The following is a 25870-nucleotide window of genomic DNA, read 5'->3' as shown; positions in this document are numbered from 1 at the left end:
GTCTCTCTCTCTCTCTCTTTTTAAGTTTATTTCTTTATTTTGAGAGAGAGCATGCATGAGCAAGCAGGGGAGGGGCAGAGAGAGAGAGGGAAGGAGAGAGAATCCCAAGCAGGCTCCGCACAGTCAGCCCAGAGCCTGATGTGTGGTCTCATCCCATCAACCATGAGATCATGACCCGACCTGAAATCAAGAGTCTTATCCTTCAACTGACTGACCACCCAGGCGCCCCCTAAGTCTCTTTTAATTTGTAGTTCACCCCTGTGTGGTTTTTGTGTTACCTTTATTTGTTGAAGTAACTGGATTGTTTTCCTTGTAGAGTTTTCCATGTTCTGAATTTTCTATAAATTTGTGGTTGTATCTAGGGGGCAAATATGTCTTAATCCTCATGGCAACTCTACAAAAAATAGGTATTTTTGTTTTGCAGATGAGAAAACAGACTGAGAAAGATTGGGTGACTTGTCTAGAGCCTCCCAGCAACCTTGGATTTAAGCACAGACCATTTTGTCTCCAAAGCCTTTGTTCTTTGCTTTTTTCCACTCCCCCATTCTCTGAGCTTGGGCAAATCATTTTAAGTTCTCTGGGCCTTAGTTTCTTTGATACATACACTGATGAATCTTATAGGAGTAGTAGTTTATGTGTCAATGACCATTTGAATGCCTACCATGTGATGGCATGGTACTAGATGCTATGGATGATACTCAGGTGAATATGTCTTCAGTGAGCAGGTGGTCAGCCAGGGACTGTAGGACTATACCCTGTTTCAGACATGGAGACTGTTTTGGACATGATGGGGCTATAGGAGCTTCCTAACTAACCTTTCTGTCTTGTCCTCTTTCATGCCATACTCCTCCCTGCTGCCAGGTGCCTTTTTCTAAAAACCATTTTTGTTGTGTACTCCCCTGCTTATAAATCTAATTTGAGGACTTGGTAAATAAGAAACAAAGTTTTTCCAGCAATAAACCTTCCCTCCTTGGATTGAGTTACTATTTCAAGGGCAGCTGTTTTTTTTTTTTTTTTTTTCCCTTTTGTTTGGCAAAGGTGTTATTGCTTTTATGGAAATGCTGAGGGAATCTGGAGATGATAGAAAAATGGTGGAATAAAGCATGGGAATGCCATCTTGATTCAGGGGAGAGCATACATTTAGCATTGTACTGTTGACTCTCAAGGACATCTGACTGTAATGGAGCAGTTGTGCTCTTTTGCAAAGAAAAGGTACTTTTAGTTATGAAGTTTAGGGACAAAAGTTTTAAAGATATTCCTTTAAGGGGAACCAAGCTGCTGAACTTTCATTTTACTGGCTAGCCAAACCATTAAAATGGATGCAGTATATAGAATTGAAGTCATGTAGAACAGTGGTTTGGGTCTGTAATTTGGGTAGCAGGCAGTCAGCACTGGGGTCCAGGCCAACATACAACTATAAGTAGTAAAAGTCCAAAGTCCAGAGTAGTAAGTCTCAGGGCATTTGTATCCCTAGAGCGCCTTATATGTAATAGGTACCTAATATCATTAAATCTTTCTTAAAAAAATATTTTTAACAGTGGATTAAGCTAAAGAAGGTGTGGAATCATGGGTTCTATTTAAGTTTATTTTGATTTATTTTGAGGGAGTGTGAGGGTGCAAGTGGGGGAGGAGTGGAGAGAGAATCCCAAGCAGGCTCCACACCCTCAGTGCAGATCCTGATGTAGGGCTTGAACTCGTGAACTGTTGAGATCATGACTTGAGCCAAGAGTCTGATGCTTAACTGAACTACCCAGGTGCCCCTGGAATCATGGGTTCTAAAGCTCAGGAGCCAAGTGGTCCAGAACTCTGGATAGCTCCTTGGAAAAACAGTTCCTCTGACAAAAGTTAGGAGTCCTTAGGGGACTCCTAAATCCTTTCTGTTCAGAAGTATTCAGAGGATCTTACCCTCTAGATCAGGGATTGCAAACTGGCAGCCCCTTGGGTTGACTCTGGCCTGCATACATATTTTGTTTGACTTTACCTGTACTGTTTTTCTGTTTTGTTTTGAGTTGGACCCCAGCCTGGGGAGATTGGGGCTGCCTTTCAGTGGAGATACCTTGTATGAGATCAGAGATCCTGGCATGTGGGCTATGAGGGTGACTGATTTCTTCTGAAGAGGGAATAGCCCCCTGCTGTTCTGTAGAGGGCTTTAGTCCCTGAGCCCTCTACCAGGGACTCCCTGTATTGTGATTCCTTGTGCACTGCCTGTTTAAGAAGCTTGTAGCTTGGCTTTTTTTTTTTTTTTTGGTCTTTGAGGCAAAGGGATATGGCTTTGATCTTTGGGCAAGTCTGTAGCACCAGCCCAGTTTGGCAGAATGCTTGTGTTTAAAGAATCACGTTCTTCATTTCTGTCCATCTCACGTAGTGTTTCCTTATTGGCTGGCTTCTTTAAACGGAGCATATTTGTTCTCAAGTTTGTCAAAGCCCTCACCATTTCCTATTGTCTCTGTGATACCCAAGCCCAGTGCCTATTGCCATTTATCATCAGACTAGTACTTTGTTCTTTGAAACACTTGGTCACCTGTACTTAATTTTGCTACCTGCTTGGTCCTTTTGGGCCAACCCCACTCTAGATGGAACTCTTTGATATTGAAGGGGCTTTGCCCAGTTATGTGCTTTTAGTCTGCTGGGGCTAGATGAACTATCTTTATTTTGTTAGAAACTTTTGGTATCCCTATTGGCTAGTAAGTATGTCTCTTCGCTTGTCTTAGGACTTCACCAGGACAACAAACAAGTCAAGTCTCAGTGAAACTTGTCCTTGTAAAATTAGCATTTTTTGCAGTCTCTAACACACACAAGCTAGAGGAGAAGTGGGTTCTGATGCCTTGTGAAAGAAACCATGACCTCTAATACAAAACTTTTTTAAGGAGTTAGTCCCTGGTCTTTGTCCCACCTAGTTGCGATGAGCCGCAGCTCCTGGGTGTTTAGGTGACTTTTTCTGAATAAGTGACTTCTTGCTGCTTGATCTCTTTGGCTTCTTGTAATTATTGTAGCATTGTCATCTTGTATGTGGCACATCATGGTAATTTCAGTGACAACTGATCATGATATCCCAGATAGAGGGAGGAAGCTAATAAGTGTTAGGAACTCAAAAAGGAGATTGGGCTAAGTTCTTATACGGCTAGTAGAATTTTGAACTGGAAAGGACTTTTCAGCAAAAACCTAATTAAACCTTTTCCTTTTACAGACCAGTCCGTATTTGAGATACTTAGCTTTGTGTTTCTTTGTGCTCTCTATTCTGTATGGGTTTTTTCCATTATATCCCACTGGACCATGAGCTCCACAAAGGCAGGAACCATGTCTGTCTTGTTAATTACTGTCTTCCCAGTGCTTGCCATAGGACGTAAGTATTTTTTGAGTGGATAACATGGACACATGGCTGAGTATTGGATGATATATGAAATCATAGGATAAAACATACCTTCCTAAAGTGTCAGTGTACTCAGATTTTTTGGATTTGGAGTAGTTTAAATATTATAACTAGTAATTGAAAAGTTTACTCTTATATTAAATCATGTTAGTATGAATTTCTTTTAGATAACATGAGAAGGCATCAAATAAATTTCAGAATTACAGTAGGCCCTTTGACCTTTGCCCCAGAGGGTTTAGAATTGCCCGAATGAACTCTGATATTTTTGAAAAGCTTAGAAAACTAATTTTTTTGATATATTTTTTAAAGTTTATTCATTTTGAGAAAGAGAGAGTGAGGGCAAGTAGGGGAGGGGCAGAGAGTAGGAGAGGGAGAATCCCAAGTAGGCTGTGCACTACTGGGGCTCTATCTCACAACCGTGAGCTCATGATCTGAGCCAAAATCCAGAGTTGGACGCTTAACCAACTGAGCCACCCAGGTGCCCCTAGAAAACTAATTTTTTTAAAAACATGAGATCTGATTTGAAATGCTAGCAGTTAATTCAGAGGTTTTTAAACAAATTTGTGTGGGTAAGACAAAACACATCCTTGGCTTGAGCATTTGTTTGTGACCTAGTAGGTAAACAGGTCTGGGGAGCAACTAGACTTTGGATAGGGTCAAATAGATCATGGTGTCAGGGACAGTTGCCATTTTGGGCCTGGCTTCTTGGCTTCAAACTGGCCATAGTTTGGAGTGGAAAGAATGAAGTTACAACTTGATAGGTTAGGAAAGTTCTCACATTAAATATCACCATCTGGGAGGCTCTGTCATTTGAGCATCTGATTTCAACTCAGGTCATGATCTCATGGTTTGTGAGTTCGTGCCCCAGGTTGGGCTTTGTGCTGACAGGTCAGAGCCTGGAGCCTGCTTCAGAGTCTGTATCTCCCTCTCTCTCTGCCCTCCCCTGCTTGCACCCTGTCTCTCAAAAATAAATAAATATTAAAAAAATTTTTAAATTCTCTGTGGGAAGCAGCTTCTATAAAGCTATCTCAGCCCTTAAGAGAGCTTCACCTTTACTCCCCTTGTTTTGCAGTTGAAACTGAGGCCCAGGGAAGAAAGTAGAGCTTTTCTTTAGGAACCTAAGCAGCAGCCATAGGTCCTGGGCAGACCCCTCTTCAAACTCCAGATCTTTGTTGGATGCTCCTGCCTCACACACTCTTAGGGCATGAGACAAGGTGTTTTGGCATACTTTGGGATGGTTGGTAGAGCTAGGCAAACTCTGTTTCTTGGCATAGCCCTATCATCCTGAGCAAAGGGAGGGTTGAGGTGGCAGTTAGTAATGTGCTTAGTCTCATCTTAGCCCAAAGGGTCTATTTCTGTCACTAGCATCAGATTGACCTTATTTTTTCTACATAGAAAGATGTAGAAGATAGTTCAGCAACAAGGAGCCTCAGTGCCAAGATAGATCCATCCCTCCTTGTGTTTCCTCCCTTCCAGCTCCTTCCTCCTTGAGCCCTCCCCTGTGCATCACCTACCTTCCTCTTTGAGCCCTCCCTTAATGCATCACCTACGTTCTCCCACCCCCCATCCCCACTCTTTTATTCTTTGTATTTGTCTCATTGTTGCCCTTCTCCTCCATGGGGAAATTCTTGTAATCCTCTGCAGTAGGCAGAGTCTGGGATTGGACCTGTTTCCAGGGTTTTTAAGGGGACTTGCTCTCAAGTAGGGCAACTAAATAAAGGAGAATAGACATTTTTAAACTGCCCCCTCTTCTCCACCTCACCCCAGATTGGAAAGGATAAAATCTCAACTCTGGGCTTGGCTGCAAGGCTCGTACAATCTGGTGCCACCTCACTTTGCTACCTTCTGTCAGCAGCATGGTAACACCACTGTTTCCCTGTGCTCCTGCTCAATTCAGAATGACTTTGTTATTTGACTGTTTCTCTGAGTAGAAAGCTCTCAGCTCCCTGCCCCCTTTACTAGACAAGCTCCTGTTCATTTTTTCAAAGCATTTCAAATGCCATCTTCTCAATGAAGCTTTCCTTGATCACTCCATAAGCAGAATTAATATTGGTCTTCTTTGCACTTTGCTTCTACTTCTGTAGTTGTACTCTGCTGTTGTATCACACTCAGATCTCCTCTCATTCATGAAATTAAGATCTTATGGGCCAGGGGACAGTGTACTACTTAACTGTTTCCTCTGTGTCTCTGTAACAGGCTTGGCATAAATAGTACTTGCAGAATGAATAACAGAAATGTATGTGTACTGATACCCGTGGTATAAACTTGAATATTAAATGCTACAGGTAAAATGTGACAAAGTGCTCTGGAACTTTATGGGAATTTTTTTTTTTTTTTTAAGATTTTTATTTTAAGTTTGTTTATTTGAGAGAGAGAACAAGTGGGGGAGGAGCAGAGAGAGAGGGGGAGGGACAGAATCCCAAGCAGACTGCACTGTCAGTGTGGAGCCTGATCTGGGGCTCGAACTCACAAATCTGTGAGATCATGACCTTAGCCGAAATCAGGAGTCAGGCACTTAACGGACTGAGCCAGCCAGGCACCCCCCCACCCTCTTTTTAAAAATTTATTTTGAGAGAGCACATGTATTGGGGGGAGGGGAAGGAGGGGGTAGAGGGAGAGGGAGAGAGAATCCCAAGCAGGTTCTGCACTGTCCGCGTAGAGCCTGACACAGGGCTCAATCTCACGAACAGTGAGATCATGACCTTAGCTGAAATCTAGAGTCGAATGCTTAACTGACTGAACCATCCAGGTGCCCCCCTTTTTTATTTTTAGAGAGAGAGCATGAGTTAGGGGAGAGTGGTTGAGGGGGGCAGGAAGAGAGAATCTTAAGCAGGCTCCATGCTCAGTATGGAGCCTGACACAGGACTCAATCCCACGACCCTGGGATCATGGCCTGAGCCAAAATCAAGAGTTGGATGCTCAACTGACTGAGCCACCTAGATGCCCCTGTGGAAGTTCTTGAGAACTACTAATTGGGAGAAATCTTGGAAGTTTCTAAAAACTGGTAGCATTTGAATATGTCCTTGAAAATTCAGAAGAAATTCAACTTGGCAAAGATGGTGGGAAGAACATTCCAGATGGAGGAGATGATTGGAGTAAAGGCAGTGAAGAAGTACAGAGATTCAGGCCACCACGTACTGCACCCATCTCTTTAGCCAGAATCCTGTTAGAGTGTGTGCTAAGTTTCTAGACCAGCCTAAAGGAAATTCTCTCTCCTGTCTTTTGTACCTTTTTTCTTTTGTGTTCTTCTTTCCTTCTCATCTCTTTTTTAAATATCCTTTTTTTAAATGTTTATTTTTGAGAGAGAGTGTGAGAGGGGGAGGGGCAAAGAGCGAGGGGGACAGAGGATCCAAATCAGGCTCTGCACTGACAGCAGTGAGCCCATTGTGGGGCTCAAACTCAAGAGCTGTGAGATCATGACCTAAGCCGAAGTTGGGTGCTCAACCGACTTAATCACCCAGATGCCCCCTCCCTTTCTCTTACAACCTACTTGACGCCCCCCCCAACCTTTTCCCTTTCTTTTATCTTCCTGTTTCTTCAGTCCTCCCCCCCACCCCGCTTTTTAACTTTATTGTTGATCTTTTTCTACCTATTTTCTTCTTTCTTGCCCTCTTCCCCAAATTACCCAGGAAATCCAGTACTTTGGGTTGAAATGTGAATCAGCTATACAATATTTAACTCCAAATAAACACCTCCCTTTGTGAAGAAGTAATTATGGCATAATTGCTTCTTATGTGTCTGTTGTGTTTTATTGGCATTGTTTTTTTTTAACCTCCCACGATGCTGGGGGTGTCGTTACCATTTTTTTTTTCTTTTTTTTTTTAGTAGTTGTCATAATGTCAATTTTAATGAGAAATTTCTGCAGACAGTCTTGCCCTTGAGTGGTATGAGCCTTCAGGCAAAGCTAGGGCTGGTGGATGAGTCAGATACGCTCAGGGATCTGTTTTCTCATGCATATGAGTGTCTAGGCCACACACACTCCCTCCAGTCCCTGTAAGTTCATATGCTTTGCAACACATAGACACAAAATTGAGTTATAAAGGTGCACACATTGCTTCTCTTCCATACACATCCATATAATCTCTCTTACACCTTCGAATTATGTACTCCCCACCCCCCCTCCTGCCATGTACCAACACATTTATCCTCCTGTACCTCCAGTTCTGTTCTATTTTCTAACCAGGTACTCAGTATGTGTTGCAAAGGTATCTGCAAGCCTGTCTCACAGACACCACACTATTTACTCCCTTACATATCCACATAGGTCTTCCTCTGTACACAGACACATCTCCCTACACCTTGGGTCTCGTACATTCCACACCACACCATCTCCCACTGTTGCCTACACCCCTTCCTTAGGTATTTCTAATCTTCATAAGAGACATTTTACTTTCAGACTAGTTTTGAAAGGAAATGTCTTTGCTCATAGCCAAACTTGTGGACCACTAGGAAGTCTGAATTATTACTTATGACAGACCCTTCTGAGGCCCCTAGAATAACTTTGTTATGGTTGGGGTGGGGGAAGGCTGGATCAGACAATAGCTGGTTTCTTCTAAATGGTACTACTGTGACCCAAGGTGGATTTGAACATAGCTATAAACTGGTCCTGTGATTTCAAGGTTCACTTCTGTTGGAAGATGATCATATACTTCGTAAAAGAACCACTGCATATGTTCTAAATCAGGTTCTCTAACAAGTTCCTGGAGTGCTTCTGTTGTGTAGCCAGGTTGGAGGCAGTTATCAAGAGGAAAGAAATAGAAGTAAGATCTGCATTATCTTTTTGTACCACCATGGACAAATTATCTTTTCTGGACCTCAGTTTTCTCACTTGTAGCATAAACAAAGCTCATGCTCATAAAGGACCCTTTTGGCTCTAAAATTTTATGCTGCTTTATGAGTTCAGTCTGGGATCCTTTTCTACCACAAAAGTGTTGGTTCTCTGGGTCTACCCTGGGCAAGAGTATTTTAGGCTTTGGCCAGAGGCCAGCAGAGGCAGCCTAGGCCCTGACTTTCTATCAGAAGCACTGACACAGGTCCTAATTAGAAATGGGTCAATATGGGCCGGTAGCCAGGCCTGGGGAGCCTGGGAGAAGCCTCCCCTAGCTAGGGAGAATCTGATGACCATGAAGTAAGTGGCTTTGGTTACACTTGTCAACACTTCAGTTCTGCTGGTATAGTCTTCTTCCCCTGGGACCAGTGGGCAGGGCTGCCCTGAGCAAACAAGGAAATGGTTAACTTGTATTCCCTTTGGTATGTTTTCCTCACCTCTATAAACTTACAATATGATGCTAGGTTTGTAGGACAGGTGTCCTCCTCAGTTGGAAAAATCACTTATTGAATACCTACTAAGTGCTCAATACTGGTTTAAAGCTCCTTTGTGTGTTTATTTCTCCTCTGACAGCCTACAGGGATAGGTTCGAAAAGGAAACTGAAGCTCAGAGAAGTGAAATGACTTGGCTGCCGCATGTCACACAGCATGTTCTTTATTGTACTACACTACGTTTCTAGTATTTGCAACACTGATTCCAAGCTGATGAACTGTTTTCTACTGGGGCCATCCCTTACCTTTTTACCTATTGAACTGGAGCTCAGGCCCTCTCCCTGGAGCCCTTCAAAGACTGGAGGAAATTCTTTAAAATCATTGATGAGGAGGAAGGGAGGAGATGCTCTGCTTGCTTTTGCTTTTGCTCTTCTTTCCAAAGTCCCTAAGGAATGAACAGGCTCTAATGGGAGAGATCAATCATCATTTGGGATCAATGGGAGGACTTCCTCTTGCATGGAGTGCAGAGTCAGGTTTCTGACCGGGCTGTGTGCAAGGAGGGGGAAGGGACTCATGACTGGATATTTCTAGGTGTTGTAGAATCTGGGGGCTTAACATGTTCAGCTACCGGTGTGGTCATTCAATTTGTTGAGTATTTCCAATGTCTCAGGGCTTGTGCTAGTGCTAAGGATTCCCAGATGAAGACCCAGTCTCTGCCCTGAAAGACCTCACAATCTAGCATCAGAGTCAAACAAGGAAACCATAGTATTCTGTGTATGCCTTAATGGAGGTGTGTGCAAGGGATTCTGGGATTACAGAAGCAGGAAGGCGGGCTTTCCTGGGGAAGATAACTTTGATCTGTTCTTTGAAGGAAGAGGATGAGTTGAGGCAGGCAAAGCAAAGAGCGCCACTCCATACTAGGGAATTAGCACAAAGAAAAGCATAAAAATGTGACGAGCAACTCCTGACAAAGGGGTGGACATTAACTCAGCCCCTAACATGTAGCAAATCAGATTGACAGCCCTAAGCTCTCGCTCCTTGCCAAAGTTGGGGCTATAATCCAGCTACTGTGAATGGCAGTAACACAGGAGCAGCAGGCAGGGAGGAGGAGGTAGATTTATTAGCAGGTGCTGACTGAAACTTAGTTTTAGGGAGGAAACTAAGGAAGGAAGCTGAAGAGCAGCAGCCCTCTGTCGTCTGGGCCAAGCCTACAGAGGTGCTGGGGGTTCTAGGCAGTGGTTTGAAAACTCATCTGGCCCAGGCACATGTCTTTGGTTTTCCCATGGCAAAATCCTCTGCTCCACTCGGACTGCCCCTCCTTTCTATGTTCTTTTTAAAAAAGAAATTAATGGAATCTGTTCAAAATACCCCTGAAATGAAATTACATTTTTAACTCTAATTACCCTAATTAAAATTTGACAGCCTTAATCCTGAAATGGCAGATATGCTAAGTACCCCATGCCTGTGACAAGCTCACTTACCCAGATGGAATGTTGTTCTGTTCTGGGCTTAGGAGAAAAATTCTTTTGTGTGTTTGTTTTGTTTTTTTTCCCATCAGCAATTTAGTCTTTGTTCTCACAGCTTTCCCAAGCTAGGATAGCCATACTTGTGGGCTATAGGCTTGCCCAGGACTTTTAATCTCCATAGAGATCCCTTTGTATTCAGAGGTGATACTCCTGATGATTCTTAGCACATACCTTTGAATTTCCTCTTCAGTTGAGGTTGGACTTCATTCTGTGAGCCTCTCTCTGGGTGAAATCCTCTGGATACCAGGGAACTGTGCTTATTAGAAGACTGTTTGCTGATCTAGGGCTAAGTATGGGTCTAGATCACTTTATGGCTGGTATTGAGGGTAACAGTTTGAGGTCAGGGACAGGGAGCTCTGAAAGTAAGATCTCTCGTCTCTTCACATATCTTGCACAGGCTAGGGCCATCTAGTGAAATGCTTGGTCTTAACTAATTACCCGTGAGCCCCAGGGAACACAATGGGGAGAGAGATGGGACACCCCTTGAAGTAGACTGAAGGCTTTGATGCTCTGAGTCATCTCACGGTTCTGTTAGAAACAAAGTTCCCTGTGTTCTAGTGACCTCCTTTCAGCCTTAGAAGCCTGTTCAGTCAGTGGACACTGGACACTGGGTGCTATGTGAGGTACTGCAAGGGACACAGAGTTGAATGTGACACAATGCCCCCGAGAAGCTGACAATGTAGGGAAGTGGGGAGGGAGTGGTGGGTGAGGAACAGCCATATAGATGACTGATTACATAAGGCAAGCAAAGATTTTTCACAGGTGTTGGTATTTGAGCTTGTTTCTGAATAGGTAATATTGGCAAAGGAATGGAGGGCATTGCAGGTGTCAGGGAATATCATGGGGGAAAGGTAGGAAGTTGCCAGGTGACAGTTTGCTGTGATTGGAGTATACTGTGCAGGGGAAGGATATGGTAGAGGATAGGGGTAGAGTTTAAACTTCATCTTGTAGGCAGAGGGGATCCATGAGGGTTTAGGGCTTGTCATATGGGTGTGTATGATGGATTGGGCAACAGGGTGATTGGAGACAGATTAGTTAGAACGGGTGTCAGCAAACTATGGCCTGTGGACTGAATCCAGTCTGCTGCCTCTTTTCATAAAATTGTACTGGGCTACAGCTACACTTCTTTGCTCCTCTGGGATTGTTTTTATATTACAGTGGCAAAGTTGAATACTACAGAGACTGCTGTAGCCCACAAAACCTAAAATACTTACTATCTGGCCCTATACAGAAAAAGTTTGCTGACTTATGAGTCAGAAAGTAATTATGAAATTTTTGTAAGAGAAGATAAATGTTAGGACTAGGCCTGAAACAGATTGGAAGTATCCAATGAGACTTCTCAGAAGGAACAACTGAATGCTTTAACAGAGGACACTTGCCTTGCCTACCTCTAAAAAACTTTATGAAGGTCAAATTTGCTGAAAGTCACCGTGGTTACAAAAGGACTCGAGATGCCAACAACTCCCAATTTGCCGTTATTAGCTTTGTGACCTCGGACAAATCACTTAACTTCCCAGAAGTTCAGGTGAGTATGGTGAATAGACCAAAGAAAAGACTCAGTCCCGGCAGATTCTCCACATGGTGTAGGGCTCTTGCCACTTTTGTGCTTCAGTCTGAGCGCCCTCTAATGGAAAAGACCAGTATCCTCAAATCTGGAACGTAGTTTGAGTTGAGAGGTTGGGGATCTGTGGGCAGAGGGTTTTGATCACCCAGAGCAGCTGCTGTTATGGGAGAGGGGCTCATGAGTCTTTGAGGACACTGTGTACCATTCTTCCTTAACTGCTGACACTTGTTCTAACCAGATTGAACTTTGCATCAAGAACGTTTTAGGCCTGTGTAAACCTAAAGGCTGGATTTATTTCTCAGTCATCTCTCCCAGCTAGAAACTGCATAAGTACTGTTTGGCATCCTTTATGAATTTCTCCCTGCCACTAGATTGACACCCCTCCCGCCATGCCTCATTCCCCTTTTCCTAGAACATTGTGCATCTGCTCTATAGGATAGGAAAAAACACTACATGGGGAGACCACAGTGGTGGGTTCCAAACTCGTTTCCCTTTAGCTTTCTTTGTGACTGAAGTCACAGTTTGTTTCATGTCTCTGGTCCTTCTGTAGGCTTCAGTACAAATGGCTTTAGCCATTTCTTGGAATTTGAGATTTTTTTCCCCCTAAGACCGTAACTTCAGAACACAGCCTTCCCCTACCTCCTACTTTCCCTCCCTCCTATCAATCTAGAATATTAGTATATTCCCACACCCCATTTGCTTGAAATTCACAGCCTTTGTGAGGAGAGTAGTCCTATCTCTAGCTGTTTTTACTGGCAGGTTCTAGGAACTGTCACTCAGTCTAATTACTGGCATGGAACAGGCCCTGGAGGTCAGGTCCATGTGATCCTAGAGGTTCAGCAAGGCATGGTGTTTCTAGGATGGGCAGTCTAGTTCAGTACAGGCAAACATTTGGCCCTGGGCATCCATGATACAGTAGAGGAAGGTGTTGATCCAGGCAATTTGCAGACTCCCCCCCCCCCCCCCCCCCCCCATTTAAAACCTCACAACTCTGAGATAGGTGATATTCCTATTTTACAGACGTGGAAACTGTTTTAGAGGATCATTCAGTAAACATGACTCACTCATTGAGGGTGCAGGGAAACAAATATTCCTTGTTCCCAAGTAAGGGAGAGTGGTAGAGGACATAAACAAGTAAACGTTGATCAAAGCTCTAAGAGGATACTTGAGAGCAAGAGAGCGAGAGCAGTTAAAAGTAACTGTGTCTAAGGATACCTTGTTTTGGTGGCAGAGCCTGGGCTCAAACCCAGGTAGATCTGCATTCTATTTATACTGTACTGTGCTGCCTTCCCTGCAGAAGGGTGGGGAGGGCAGCAAACTCAAGTGCAAGTTCAGATTTGTAGGCAGTCTCTGGAGAATGGCTTTAGTCCTACAAGGGCCTGAATTTTTAGGCAGGTGACTAGGGCAGGGGTTATCACATGGACTTGGGCCCTTTTGTAAAATAGAGCACATAATTTTGTAACCTCTAGAAGGTGAAGTCTGGTGGTCAGCACTGGCTGACCTGGTATCCTGGAATACCACAGGGAGCCCATAGTCATCTCTGCTAGGAGAATGGGAGGAAACATTGATATCCAGGCCCTGTGGGTAGGGGATGGAGGTTGCTGTTCAGAGTGATTTAAGTATTTCCTGCTGGAGTCAGAATTAGTTTGAGGACTGGATTGCAGTTGCTGATCCCACCTGAAATGATAGAGCTAAGATAGACACTGAAAGGGAAGGGAAGAGATTTTAGAGGCTGACAGGAGCTGGCCTTCAGGCTAAAAAAATAAGCCTTATTAGATTCTAACATTATTACAGCTTAAAAACTTAAGCCATTTTCTTCTTAGTACAGCCTTTGCAAATACTGGCTCCTTTTCCAGGAGACCAGGCCATGGCTAGCTCTAGGCTGTAATATCCTTCAGTCCTGCTTCACCTTGGGTCCTCTCCTCTGAAGCTCCCAATAGTGCTAGATTTGGTTTCTTCATTTGTGTCATGGGGATTGGACTAGCAGACTGAGGGCTTTTTTTTTTTTTTTTTTTTTTTTTTTAACTTTTTGAAGTTTATTTATTTATTTTGAGAGAGAACAAGTCAGGAGGGGCAGAGAGAAGGAGAACAGAATCCCAGGCAGGCTCTATGCCATCAGTGCAGAGCCTAATGTGGGCTTTGAACTCATAAACCATGAGATCATGACTTGAGCCAAGGTCAAGAGTCAGGCACTTAACTGACTGAGCCACCCAGGCACCCTTAGCAGACTGAGGTTTAAGTGTACTGTCCTTAGCATCTCTTTTAGCCACCAGATCTGAAGTTCATTTTTAAGGCTAACTTTGAATCTCACTGTTGATATCTACAGTCTTCACATAACTGAACTGAATACCAGCTAAAATGGCACAGATTCTTTTTTTTTTTGCCTGACCATCTACTTGTGATTAGTTATTTATTTTACTTTTTATTTATTTAAAAAATTTTTAAATATTTATTTATTTATTTTTGAGAGAGAGAGAGACAGAGACAGAGCACAAGTGGGGAAGGGTAGAAAGAGAGAGGGAGACACAGAATCCGAAGCAGGCTCCAGGCTCTGAGCTGTCAACACAGAGCCTGATGTGGGGCTCAAACTCATAAGTCATGAGATCATGACCTGAGCTGAAGTCTGACGTTCAACCAACTGAGCCATCCAGGCACCTTTTTATTTATTTTTTTAATGTTTATTTATTTTTGAGAGAGAGTGCAAACAGGGGAAGGGCAGAGAGAGAGAGAAAGACACAGAATCTGAAGCAGGCTCCAGGCTCTGAGCTGTCAGCACGGAGCCCGATGTGGGGCACGAATCCATGAACTGTGAGATCATGACCTGAGCTGGTCAGACACTCAACTGAGCCACCCAGGTGCCCCCATCTACTTGTGATTTTAATTTGGGGGTAAAATTGACATTATCTCTCAGATCCTGGCTTTCCACCCATAACTGAGATTCTTGGGCTGAGTCCATATCTACAGAACCTTGCTTTTTAAATACCTATTCAAAATCAGTATGTGAACTTGAAACTTATAGTTCCTGGTTCCACATTGAGGAACCTCCAAAGTCATTCTGAACTGTAGGAAGAGGAAGTGCCCTGATTGGAAGTAGGCATCTAGCCTTGCCACTGACTTCTTCTGTGACTCTGGACAGATCCTCTTGCCACTCTGGTTTTACTGCCCCTTGTAAAATGGTGGGGCGTCTTCCATCTCTGGTCTCATCAGGGACAGAAAGCCATCTTTGTATACAGTGCAGTTGCAGAGCACTATCTGGCCCAAGCTTTGGTGTGTGGGTTACAGATTATAAACCTTTAGATTCTCCCTTTCAACTCAGAAGGGGGAAGGGGGAACCATCCAACTGTCTCATTAGCATGGAGAAAAGAAAACAGTAATTACTTGTTCCTCCCTTGATGATTCCTGCGGGGTTGGTTCTTCTAGGGAAGGAGGAGGGGGAAACTGGAGACAGCTCCAGCTGAAGAAGAAGAGCTGTTAGCTGTTCAGAAAATGCAGAGGCAAGAATGATTGTCTTGCACATCTGTTGTATTCTCTGGACATTCCTCCAGGCAGCCTAGAGACTGCCTGGATTGAGTTTCATCTATTTATGGCACAAATACTGTTCTCATATACGGACATGGATTAGGCTCAAGAGCCCTAATGTCACCTGTCATAAGAAGCCAGCTGCCCTTGAGGGCCTCCTTTTGTGATATGCTGGGCATCCTGACAACCTGTCTTTGTTGGGGAGTAGAGGAGGGTTTTACTGAGCTATTTTGTGACCTGGCTGCATTTTTATTATGTTGTGAGTCATCTTTTTAGCCCCATGGCAAACCACAGCCAGTTGGTTTATTATGCCTGGGCACAGGCTACACAATAGAGTCAGTCACAAGAGTCAAGGTCAGGTATTCTTGTGAGTGGGAGGAGTCTAGAACTGCAGGACCATGCGGTTTGGTCAAGGCTAGGAAAAGCAGACCTCACAAGGATTGAGGCAGTTAGAGTTTTGAGGCCAAGAGGGTTAGGGGGCAGCTAGAACAGAACTAACAAATAAGGTTGGCAAGCATGGCTCCTGGGACAAAGGCTGTTTGTTCAAGGGCCAATCTTACACTCTCTGGATATGGGCATTTTGCACCCTCAAGTGCTGATCATAGCAGAAGTGGGTCTGAGGCCACCTGCAGGTGAGCCCTGCTTGATTGAGCTTGGAGCTCTTATGCTATGATTATTTCCTGGGGCTGCTCATTCTTGCCTTGGTTGCTACCCTAGAGGCCTAGAGAACCCAGCTTCTATTTTCCTTTCCCTCTCCAGAGGAAAATATCACTTCAGCAATACCTTTCAGTCAGTCTTCCTGTAGGCCCTGGAGATTGCTTTTCTCTAAACAGCAAAGTTTTGATAGAAACATGCTATTAAAATTTTCCTTCCTTCCTTCCTTCCTTCCTTCCTTCCTTCCTTCCTTCCTTCCTTCCTTCCTTCCTTCCTCCTTTCCTTTCCTTTCCTTTCCTTTCCTTTCCTTTCCTTTCCTTTCCTTTCCTTTCCTTTCCTTTCCTTTCTTTCCTTTCTTTCCTTTCTTTCCTTTCTTTACAAATGTAGATGATTTCTTCTATCACAATCTTTCCTTAGCCCCCCTGAAGCACTCCCTTGTCTTGTTCCAGGCCTTTTGCTTGGTTCCCCACTCTCCCAAAAGCGTTTTATGTCCAGGACTCCGTTCTTCCCCCAATTTTCTGTTAATTCACTTCCTGGCTCCTCTCCCCTAGTTGCCAGCTGTAGTTGTACTCCTGTAGAACGTGCTATTGTTTATTTAAAATAATGTCCTGTGGGAATGCAAGCTGGTGCAGCCACTCTGGAAAACAGTATGGAGGTTCTTCAAAACTCTAAAAAGAGAACTACCCTACAACCCAGCAATTGCGCTACTAGGCATTTATCCACAGGATACAGGTGTGCTGTTTCGACGGGACACATGTACCCCCATGTTTATAGCAGCACTGTCAACAATAGCCAGAGTATGGAAAGAGCCCAAATGTCCATTGATGGTTGAATGGATAAAGAAGATGTTGGAGATACACACACACACACACACACACACACACACACACAAATGGAGTATTACTTGGCAATCAAAAAGAATGGTATCTTGCCATTTGCAACTACATGGATGGAACTAGAGGCTATTATGCTAAGTCAAATTAGAGAAAGACAAAAATCATATGACTTCACTCATATGAGGACTTTAAGAGACAAAACAGATGAACATAAGGGAAGGGAAACAAAAATAATATAAAAACAGGGAGGGGGACAAAACAGAAGAGGCTCATAAATATGGAGAACAAACTGAGGGTTACTGGAGGGGTTGTGGGAGGGGGGATGGGCTAAATGGGTAAGGGGCATTAAGGACTCCTGAAATCATTGTTGCACTATATGCTAACTAATTTGGATGTAAATTTTAAAAAATAAAAAATAAAATGAAAAAAATAAAATAAAATAATGGCCTGACCCAAGGGAAGGACTGCTTCTCTTCAGACTAACTTATAGTCATCTGTGCCATTGTAAAGTGCTTCTCAGAAATAGGGACGATATGCACATCTAGGACATAGTACATGCTGAATCTTGCAAAGGTGTTCATAGCATTGTATTCCCTCCTGGTATTAGGTTTTTTTGTAATTTTTTAAAGGTTTTATTAAGAAAAATTTTTTTATGTTTATTTTTGAGAGAGAGTAAGACAGAGCGTGAGTGGGGGAAGGGCAGAGAGAGAGGGAGACACAATCCTAAGTAGGCTCCAGGCTCCGAGCTGTCAGCACAGAGCCCAATGTGGGGCTCAAACCCATGAACTGTGAGATCATGATCTGAGCTGAAGTTGGACTCTTAACCAACTGAGCCACCCAGACTCCCCCTTTAAGATTTTATTTATTTATTTATTTTTAATTTTTTAAAATTTACATCCAAATTAGCATATAGTGCAACAATGATTTCAGGAGTAGGTTCCTTAGTGCCCCTTACCCATTTAGCCCATTCCCCCTCCCACAACCCCTCCAGAAGATTTTGTTTCTAAGTAATCTGTACACCCAATGTGGGGCTCAAACTTAAAACCCCGAAATCAAGAGTTGTATGTTCTACCAACTGAGCCAGGCAGGTGCCTCTTTATTAGGTGTTTTGATCTGGTATTGGAGTTCAGCCCAGGCTGGACCTGTCATGGCTTCTTGACTGTTTGATACAGTCCTGGAACATCTTGTCCTTTAGGGTGTGGTATCTAGTTTGGAAATCATCCCTCTTTCCTTCCTTACTATAACAACTGGCTGAGAGCTCCTTGGGAAGGCCTGGTAAGCCAAGTCCTACAAGTCTGGAACTTGATGGTACACTTGCACCCCTGCCCATCATTTCCCCAGGCATCTGAAACCAGTAGTTGCTTCATCAAGTATAAAATGGGAGAATTTGGTCCATTTCCTAAAACTTTATTATTGGTACCTATATGGGGGCGGGGAGGGGGTTCTCCTTATTTTTGAGCAGGAGAAAATGCAAGGTACATCGTAGAAAGAACACAGTCTTTGGAGTCAGACCTTGGTTTCAGTAAGTTCTGTTTTCTAGCTGTGTGGTATTAGACAAGTTATTTCTCTGAGGCTCAGTTTCCTCCTTTAAGATAGGGATAATTCTACTAACCTCAAAAGGTTATTGGAAATAAATGAAAATAATTACGGTTTTGGGCATAGGACATGATACATACATAATAGGTAATGGCAAATGTGCATTTTTTTCTCCTGGGTCTTTTTATTGCTTCTGATTTGTCCTTTTGTGGTACTTAAGTGGAATAATAATAACTATCCTTGAGTCACTTTTGCCAGGCTCTGAGCTGTGGGCTTTCCCAAGCTCTCACTTCTAATACCACATTTATGAAGCAGGAACTATTTTTAACAAATATAGGAAACTGAGGCACAGAAGGTCAGTACCTTGCCTAAGGTCACAAAGCTAGTAAGAGACAGAGCTAGGATTCAAACCCAGGTGTCTGATTCTAGAGCCTGAGCTCTTCACCACTGATCATTATTGATCATTACTACTTTTACTTTTCCTGAGTAATACATTACTTCTAGTGGTTCTTATTTTCTCTCTACTTGGACTTACGGGGATTTGCCTGCATGTGGTCCATGAGCTTTTCTTAGTCTTTTTTTTTTTTAATATATATATATATTTTTAATGTTTATTCATTTTTGAGAGATAGTGCAAGTGGGGGAGGGGCAGAGAGAGAGAGAGAGGGAGACACAGAATCTGAAGCAGGCTCCAGGCTCTGAGTTGTCAGCACGGAGCCTGACATGGGGCTCAAACTCTTGAACTGTGAGATCATGACCTGAGCTGAAGTCAGATGCCTAACCAACTGAGCCACCCATGTGCCCCAGGTTTTCTTAGCCTTGGTTGGTGCCTCATTTGATGGAAGTGTAGACAATGACCCTGTTTGCTCCAGTTCTTCCTAATTTTTCCACTCAGAGCAGATCCCTTCAACTGAAGGATGGTACAGCCCTCTTTCTTTCTTAAGAGACCATCCCCTCATTCCTTCTTTACCATTTACATAAAACCAAGTAAATTTACAGTTAAAGTGTTCTTGCCAATCTTCCTGATCCCTCTGAAGATCCTTCAGAAGAGCAGATGCTGTCTCCCTCTTACAGACATGGAAACTAAGGTCCAGGAAGGTGAAATTACTTGTCCAAGGTCACACAGTGAATTAGAGGTAGAGCTGGAACTAGCTGTTATGTTTTCTGCCTTTCTCTACTAAAAATATAGTAAGGAGAGGTGGTGTGTATAATTTGCAGATCAGACCTAAAGAAGGTTAAGCTTTATTAGGACCCAGATCAAATGAGTTCTGAAGGGACCCTGCCTCCATCATCCACATCTTCACCTTAGTTCTTTCATACATATTTGAGGAACACAGCAGAAAGGGAGAATCACTTTCCCCTTAGGGTTCAACAAAGCTTTCATGACAGTTTGCTGTGGGGAAGCATTCAGAGGCTGCAGTGTCTCCTCATCCATAAGGAAGGTTGGATTCCCAGGGCTTACTAGCCTGGAATGACCCTTGTGAAGGAGCAGAGGAATGTCAGAACCTGTATGTCTTCTGACTTCTGCAGGTTTTAGCTTAAGCCAGGTGAGGGTTGGGCTGGAGCAGGATAGTGGTAAGAACTGAGGATAGGAGCCCTGAGGAATTTCATTTTACGCCCCCTGCTGGTAGATTTTGTCAGGGGGTTTGGACAAGCAATTTGAAATTTATAAAGAGGAATTCCTACTACTCCTCTTAAAAAAAAAAATCCTTGGTTTTGGCACCAGAAAAGAAACCTTTCCCAAAGTCTAGGCCTTGGACATTTCAGTTGTGGCTGAGACATTACCTTCCTTTTTATCTTCTTCCTTCTCTCCTTTCACCCCTTTCTTCTCCCTCCTTTTTCTCCTATCCAGTCAGCTTCCCATTTCTTTCCTCACCTCTCCTTTAACTCCTGAAAACAAGAATGGGGAAAGGGTACCTTCAGACAACAGATTAGTTGATAGGTGGTAATATAGATACTGGGGCTACAAGTCATAACTTGGAGCTTGACATTTTGGACATTACATCTAGACCTCAGAACAATGGTTGATGGAACAGGTGCTTACTCATTCATTTATTTGCTTATGTACAGTGTCTTCTAAGTATAACCTGCCAGGCTCTGTTTCAGATACTTGGGCTATTCCAGTTAATAAGACCCTAAACCTGCCAATAAAATTATAGTCTTATGGGTAAGACATAGCAACAGTAAACCTCCTCCCCTACTCCCTCGCTCAAATCATTGAATTTTAAGGTGGGAAGAGCTTTAGAGTTTATTTGGTATTCCAGACCATGAAGTAAATAAACATACAGGCTTTGGAATAAAGTAAAGCAGACCTGGGTTCAAATTCTAGCTCTGCTACTTACTAGCTGTTTGACCTTGAATGGCACACTTAGCCTTGCCCATGTTCAGTTACCTTAGGTATAAAATGGACCTGCCATCACCTCTTCACATTATGAGAGTTAACTGCACAACACCTAGCTCAGTGTCTGGTGCATAGTAGTAGCATGTGTTTTTCTGTCATTCTGCATCAATGCCTGGCTTAAGTCCTTGCTCCTTTGAAACTTCTAAGGCCATCTCCTGTCAGCCTAGTTTCTTTTTCCATTTTTATAACACATGGAGCACTCTTTGAACTGTTGGATCCTACCTAATATTATTAGTCGTCCTTTACAGGAAGTTCACAGAGTCCCACCCTGGAATGCAAGGAGGATAAGAACTGTTCTCATCCATCCCTGTGTCTTCTATAACCCTAACTTAGAGCTGTGACCATGACCAACCAGGCCCAGGAAGTAGTTTTTTGATTGATTGGCTAAGAAGCCTTCTATAAATAAACTTCTGAGTGTTTTGCAGTGAAAAAAAGAGCTATTGAAGACCTGGCCCAAAGTCTCCCATCCTAACTCTTCTCCCACTCCCCTTCTGTTACCACATTGATTCTCACAAAATCCCTGTCCTGTAATCAGGATGGGGATTGTATCTCCATTTTGTAGAAATCTGAGGCTCAGATTAGAACCCAGGTCCTTTGTTGGGTGATAGATCCAGAGTAAGGTAAGAGTAGCAGGAATGAGAACAGAAATCTTAACTGACTAGGTCTTCGTTCTCTGGAAACAGCAGGAATCTTTACAAGGAAGAAGGAACAGAAGAGTTGGTTTTGAGGCCTTACCTGATGATGAGGCCAGAGTCAGGTCTAATCACACTTAGAGATGATTTGAGAATATGACAGAGTGGTGAGAAAGGGTTCAGAATAACTTCATAGATTTGCTAGGCCTTGAAGATTAAGAAGGATATGAATATGTACAAAATTCCAAGTGAGATGACAGCATGGACAAAAGGATGAGAGCTGGAAAGCCCATAATAGAGGTAAGACAGATGATGACTAGATGAAGGCATACCTAGAGAGCAAAGCTTAGGTGATTGGTAGCTATGATATTTTTTCCTCTTTTTTTCTTAACTTTTTTTGAGCAGGAAAGTGGCCTTGGGAGCATTAGTCTGGCAGTGTAGGCCCAGTAGTTAGAGCACAGAGGGGTAGGAGATTAGTGAAAGAGAGACTGGGGAAGACACTACTGTAACAGTCCTTGTAATGTCAATAATTTTTAAGAAATATTCCAGCATTGCAGGCAAGAGATAGATCCTGAACCAAGAGGAGGTTGACACAGTAGGGAATAAAGAAGAACAGTTTAGATGTAGAGCTCTTAGCGTGACAACAAAAAAACCATGAGGATTTGGCAATTGAGGGAATGGGGCATAAGGAAAGGAGAGGTTGGAGAGCATTAACATTTGGAGTCTCCGTACTTGGGAGAATGGTTATATCATTTGCTGAACTGCAGAGGCTGGGAACAAGGAGATGAGTTCAGTTTATCAACATGTTGAATTCGAGGTGCTAATAGTTTATTCCCCTTACTGCCCACCTCCTAGTGCCTCTGCCTTTGTCCTTTGATCTGGGCCTACAGAGATCCTTCAGTTCCATGTATTTCCTGCTTTGTTTCCAGGCCTGGAACCCCCGGGGGATCCCTCCACTCATGTCTTGGAGCAACTGTTTTCTCCCTGTCTGAAATAAGATAGTGCATGTAAGATGCTTAGCCTGGTACCTACTCTTTCAAAGTGTGCATTAAATGTTAGTGGCTATTAAATGGCTGTTGTCGTGGTTGTCATCATAGCTTTGTGATCACAGTAGCTAGAGATTTAGAGAAACGTCTGGAACCACCTGGCTAAAGGACAGTCATTTAGCTGGTATTCAGTAAGAAGTCTGGACTGCAAGTAAATGGAGAGGATTTCAGGCTGGGTGTAAATGAGGGCTCTGAGCCATATCAGCTAGGACTAGGGTAGGAGTATGTTTCCTGTCTTTTTCTTCTGTTTTTGAGAAGTTGGTGTAATGTGGTTAAGAGGGCAGGGCAAGCCCCAGAGGTTGGACTTCCTGAGTTCAGGTCTCAACTCTACCTTCCTCCTCCTCCTCCTCCTCCTCTTCCTTCCTTCCTTCCTTCCTTCCTTCCTTCCTTCCTTCCTTCCTTCCTTCCTTCCTTCCTTCCTTCCTTCCTTTCTTCTTCTTCTTCTTCTTCTTCTTCTTCTTCTTCTTCTTCTTCTTCTTCTTTTAAAGTTTATTTATTTATTTTGAAAGAGAGCATGAGTGGAGGAGGGGCAGAGAGAGAGAGTCCCAAGCAGGCTGTGTACTGTCAGTGCGGAACCTGACGTGGGGCTCAAGCCCACATACTGTGAGATCATGTCCTGAGCTGAAATCAAGAGTCAGACACTTAACCGACTGAGCCACCTCATTGCCCCTCAGCTCACTGCCCCTTCTGTTAGCTGTGTAACTTGGGCAAATTTACTTCTCCGTGCCTCAGTTTCCCCAGAAGTAAAATGGAGAAATAACAGCAATCTTCTGAGATTGTTGAAAATCCTTTATTTGCATTAATCTTTACAACAGTGCTTGACATGTGCTACTGTTCTCCACAACCCTAGAATCCCCTCTGTTCCACATTCCAGGTAAATACACTCTTTCTTCCCACCCAACAGAGGAAGGGATGAGTAGAGGCCTGAAGCCAGTTGTAGAGTGCTTGAAAGTTGTCCCAGCTGGGATCCAGGTTATCTAAGCCTGGAGGAACCTGGCCCAAGATGGAGGCAGAGAGTTGTCCAGATGACCTGAATTCATTTCCAGTTCTTTTTTTCTTTTTTTTTTTTTTTAAGATTTTATTTATTTTTATTTTCTATTTATTTATTTATTTATTTATTTATTTATTTATTTATTTATTTATTTATTGGGAGCATAAGTTGGGGAGGGGCAGAAAGAGAGGGAAAGAGAAAAATCCCAAGAAGGCTCTGCACAGACAGTGCAGAGCCTGACTTGGGGCTTGATCTCATGAACTGAACCGTGAGATCATGACCTGACCTGAAATCAAGAGTTGGGTGCTTAACTGACTGAGCCACCCAGGTGCTCACATTTATTTACTTATTTTTAAAGATTTTATTTTTACGTAATCTCTATACTCCCAATGTAGGGCTTGAATTTACAACCCTGAGATCAAGAGTTGCATGCTCTACCGACTGAACCGGCCAGGCACCCCTCCATTCCCAGTTCTGCCACTGATTTACTTTGACCTTGGGCAAGTCATTTAACCTCTGAGCCACAGTTTTCTCATATATAAAATAGGAATCATAATTAATTCCTCCATATATACTTAATATCTCATTCTTTCCCTCACTACATTCTAGCTATATTGACTTTCTTGTTCCTTTAAGCATAACAAGCTTATTCTTGCCTATTATTGCTGCAGGGTCTTTGCACTTGGTATTCTTCCTCTCTGAAACAATCTTCCCTCAGACCTTTGCAGATCTTACTCCCTCACTTCATTCAGGTCTTTTTTTTTTTTTTTTTTTTTTTTTTTAATTCTGAGCGATCATGAGCGGGGGAGGGGCAGAGAGAGAGGGACACACAGAATCCGAAGCAGGCTTCAGGCTCTGAGCTGTCAGCACAGAGCGTGATGTGGGGCTCAAACTCACAAACTGTGGAATCATGACCTGAGCTGAAGTCGGACACTTAACATACTGAGCCATCCAGGTGCCCCCATTCAGGTCTCTTTCTGGTGGTCATCCTTTGGAGGTTTCCCTGACTATTCTCACTCCTTGTCATTTTTTCCTCCCTTACTCTGGTTTATTTTTCCTTATAGCACTTAGCATGACCTAAAATAATGTATCATCAACCTATCTTTTGCAAAGATATAAGACGTGTGAGAGCAGGATCTTAGAATGCCTGCACTGACCTAAGTTCATCCCTATTCTGAGCAGGACCCTGACTGACTTCTCTCTTTTTTAGGTGAGCCCTATTCCCAAAGGCAGCTGGTGCTGACCCTGTAACCCAAAAGAGGAAATTGAAGGCTGGTGAGTGAGAGTCTTTGGCAACTCTGGGCAAGCTTGGGCCAAGATATAGGGTAACTAGTTTGGGGCTTATTTTTACCTTTAGTACAGGTAACTTATAGGCAATTGATTATTCTCCTACTCCATGTTTGAGATATTGGCATAGGCAGTTTCCTGTGGTGGGAGGAGAATTGAACTTGGCTCTCTTGGAATTGCCATAAGATGGTTTGGGATCATTTACCATGAATAACGCAAAGCAGGCTCAATTCTTTTTGGCTTCTGCCAGCTTTGTGTTGGGGGTTATCCTGAACCTGGCAGCTAAACTCATTCTCCTATAAGCTGTCTTAACATGACCTTGTAGCCCTTAGAAACTTTCCTGATTTCAGTCTTGACTGGCCTACCAAGCCCATAGGTCAGCTTCAGAAACTAGTTTTATCAGTCCTGGAAAATGTGATTATAAGTGGTGAGGATGGAGTGAAAGAGTTGGGGCTGTGTGAAGGGGAAATCAGGGGAAACTTAAAGGAAAAACCAAAGATGCTGAGACAGGAAGGGAAATCAACACATTAAGAACCAGTTGTGTTATGGGTCTCATTTAATCTAGACAAAATTTATGGATGAGGGAATTGAGGCTCTGATAGCTGAAATAAGTTGCCTGGAGTTCACATTTGGGAATCCATAAAGCTGATGTTAGAACCTGGTCAGTGTAAACACCATTGTTCTCCTTGACTTGGCAGACTTTCCTTGGGCTGTTAATCTCCCTGGAATCCTGATTTTTCTTATAAAGTTAAAAAAAGACCTCCTTAGGGATTCAGGAAGGAGATCCAGTTATTTGAGGGGCCCAGCAGGGAAGGCAGGAGTTTGGGGTTCCTTCTGAGGCAATGGCATTTCTAGTGAGGGGCCCAGGAGACTAAAAGTTGGAAAGAATCTTCATGCAGTTAAAGGCCCAGGCGCCAGCCATATGATTATAAGGGGGAGAAAATACCTATAACACATAATCGTAAACACTGGGATCAGCACAGATAGGGACCTGGAGAGCTGGGTTGGAGTTGGGAAACCTGTTTTTTTTCCTCTTCTCTCTCAACATCTGCCCTTGGACAATCTCTACTTCTGTATTTGTAAAATTGGACTGCTTCCCTGCACCCCCACATGTCTCTTGTGTGTACACCAACCCTGCAGGATGTCGTAGAGAATCAAATGAGAAATGCAAGTTGGAAGCTTTGTAAATTGTAAAGCAGCATGACCGAAATGAAAGAAAGTGAGAATAAAGCACTATAAGTATCTCTG

The 25870-nt window shown here is 43.2% G+C and overlaps 1 protein-coding gene across 9 annotated transcripts in view; it reads left to right on the top strand.

The window, feature by feature from the left end:
* The window catches only part of RALY (RALY heterogeneous nuclear ribonucleoprotein), a 94894-nt gene that overhangs the window by 13787 nt on the left and 55237 nt on the right, over positions 1–25870 (top strand). For 7 of the 9 annotated variants that reach the window (XR_006703234.1, XM_045444847.1, XM_045444845.1 and 4 more), the window contains exon 2: positions 24546–24610. The exons of the other annotated variants lie outside the window; for them this stretch is intronic. The gene's annotated coding sequence lies outside the window, so the exon portion shown is untranslated. The remainder of the gene's footprint in view (positions 1–24545; positions 24611–25870) is intronic. 9 annotated transcript variants of the gene reach the window in all.

The sequence above is a fragment of the Leopardus geoffroyi genome, chromosome A3, assembly GCF_018350155.1.
Source record: "Leopardus geoffroyi isolate Oge1 chromosome A3, O.geoffroyi_Oge1_pat1.0, whole genome shotgun sequence".
Lineage (NCBI taxonomy): Eukaryota > Metazoa > Chordata > Mammalia > Carnivora > Felidae > Leopardus > Leopardus geoffroyi.
This window is presented reverse-complemented; position numbering and strand designations above follow the sequence as displayed.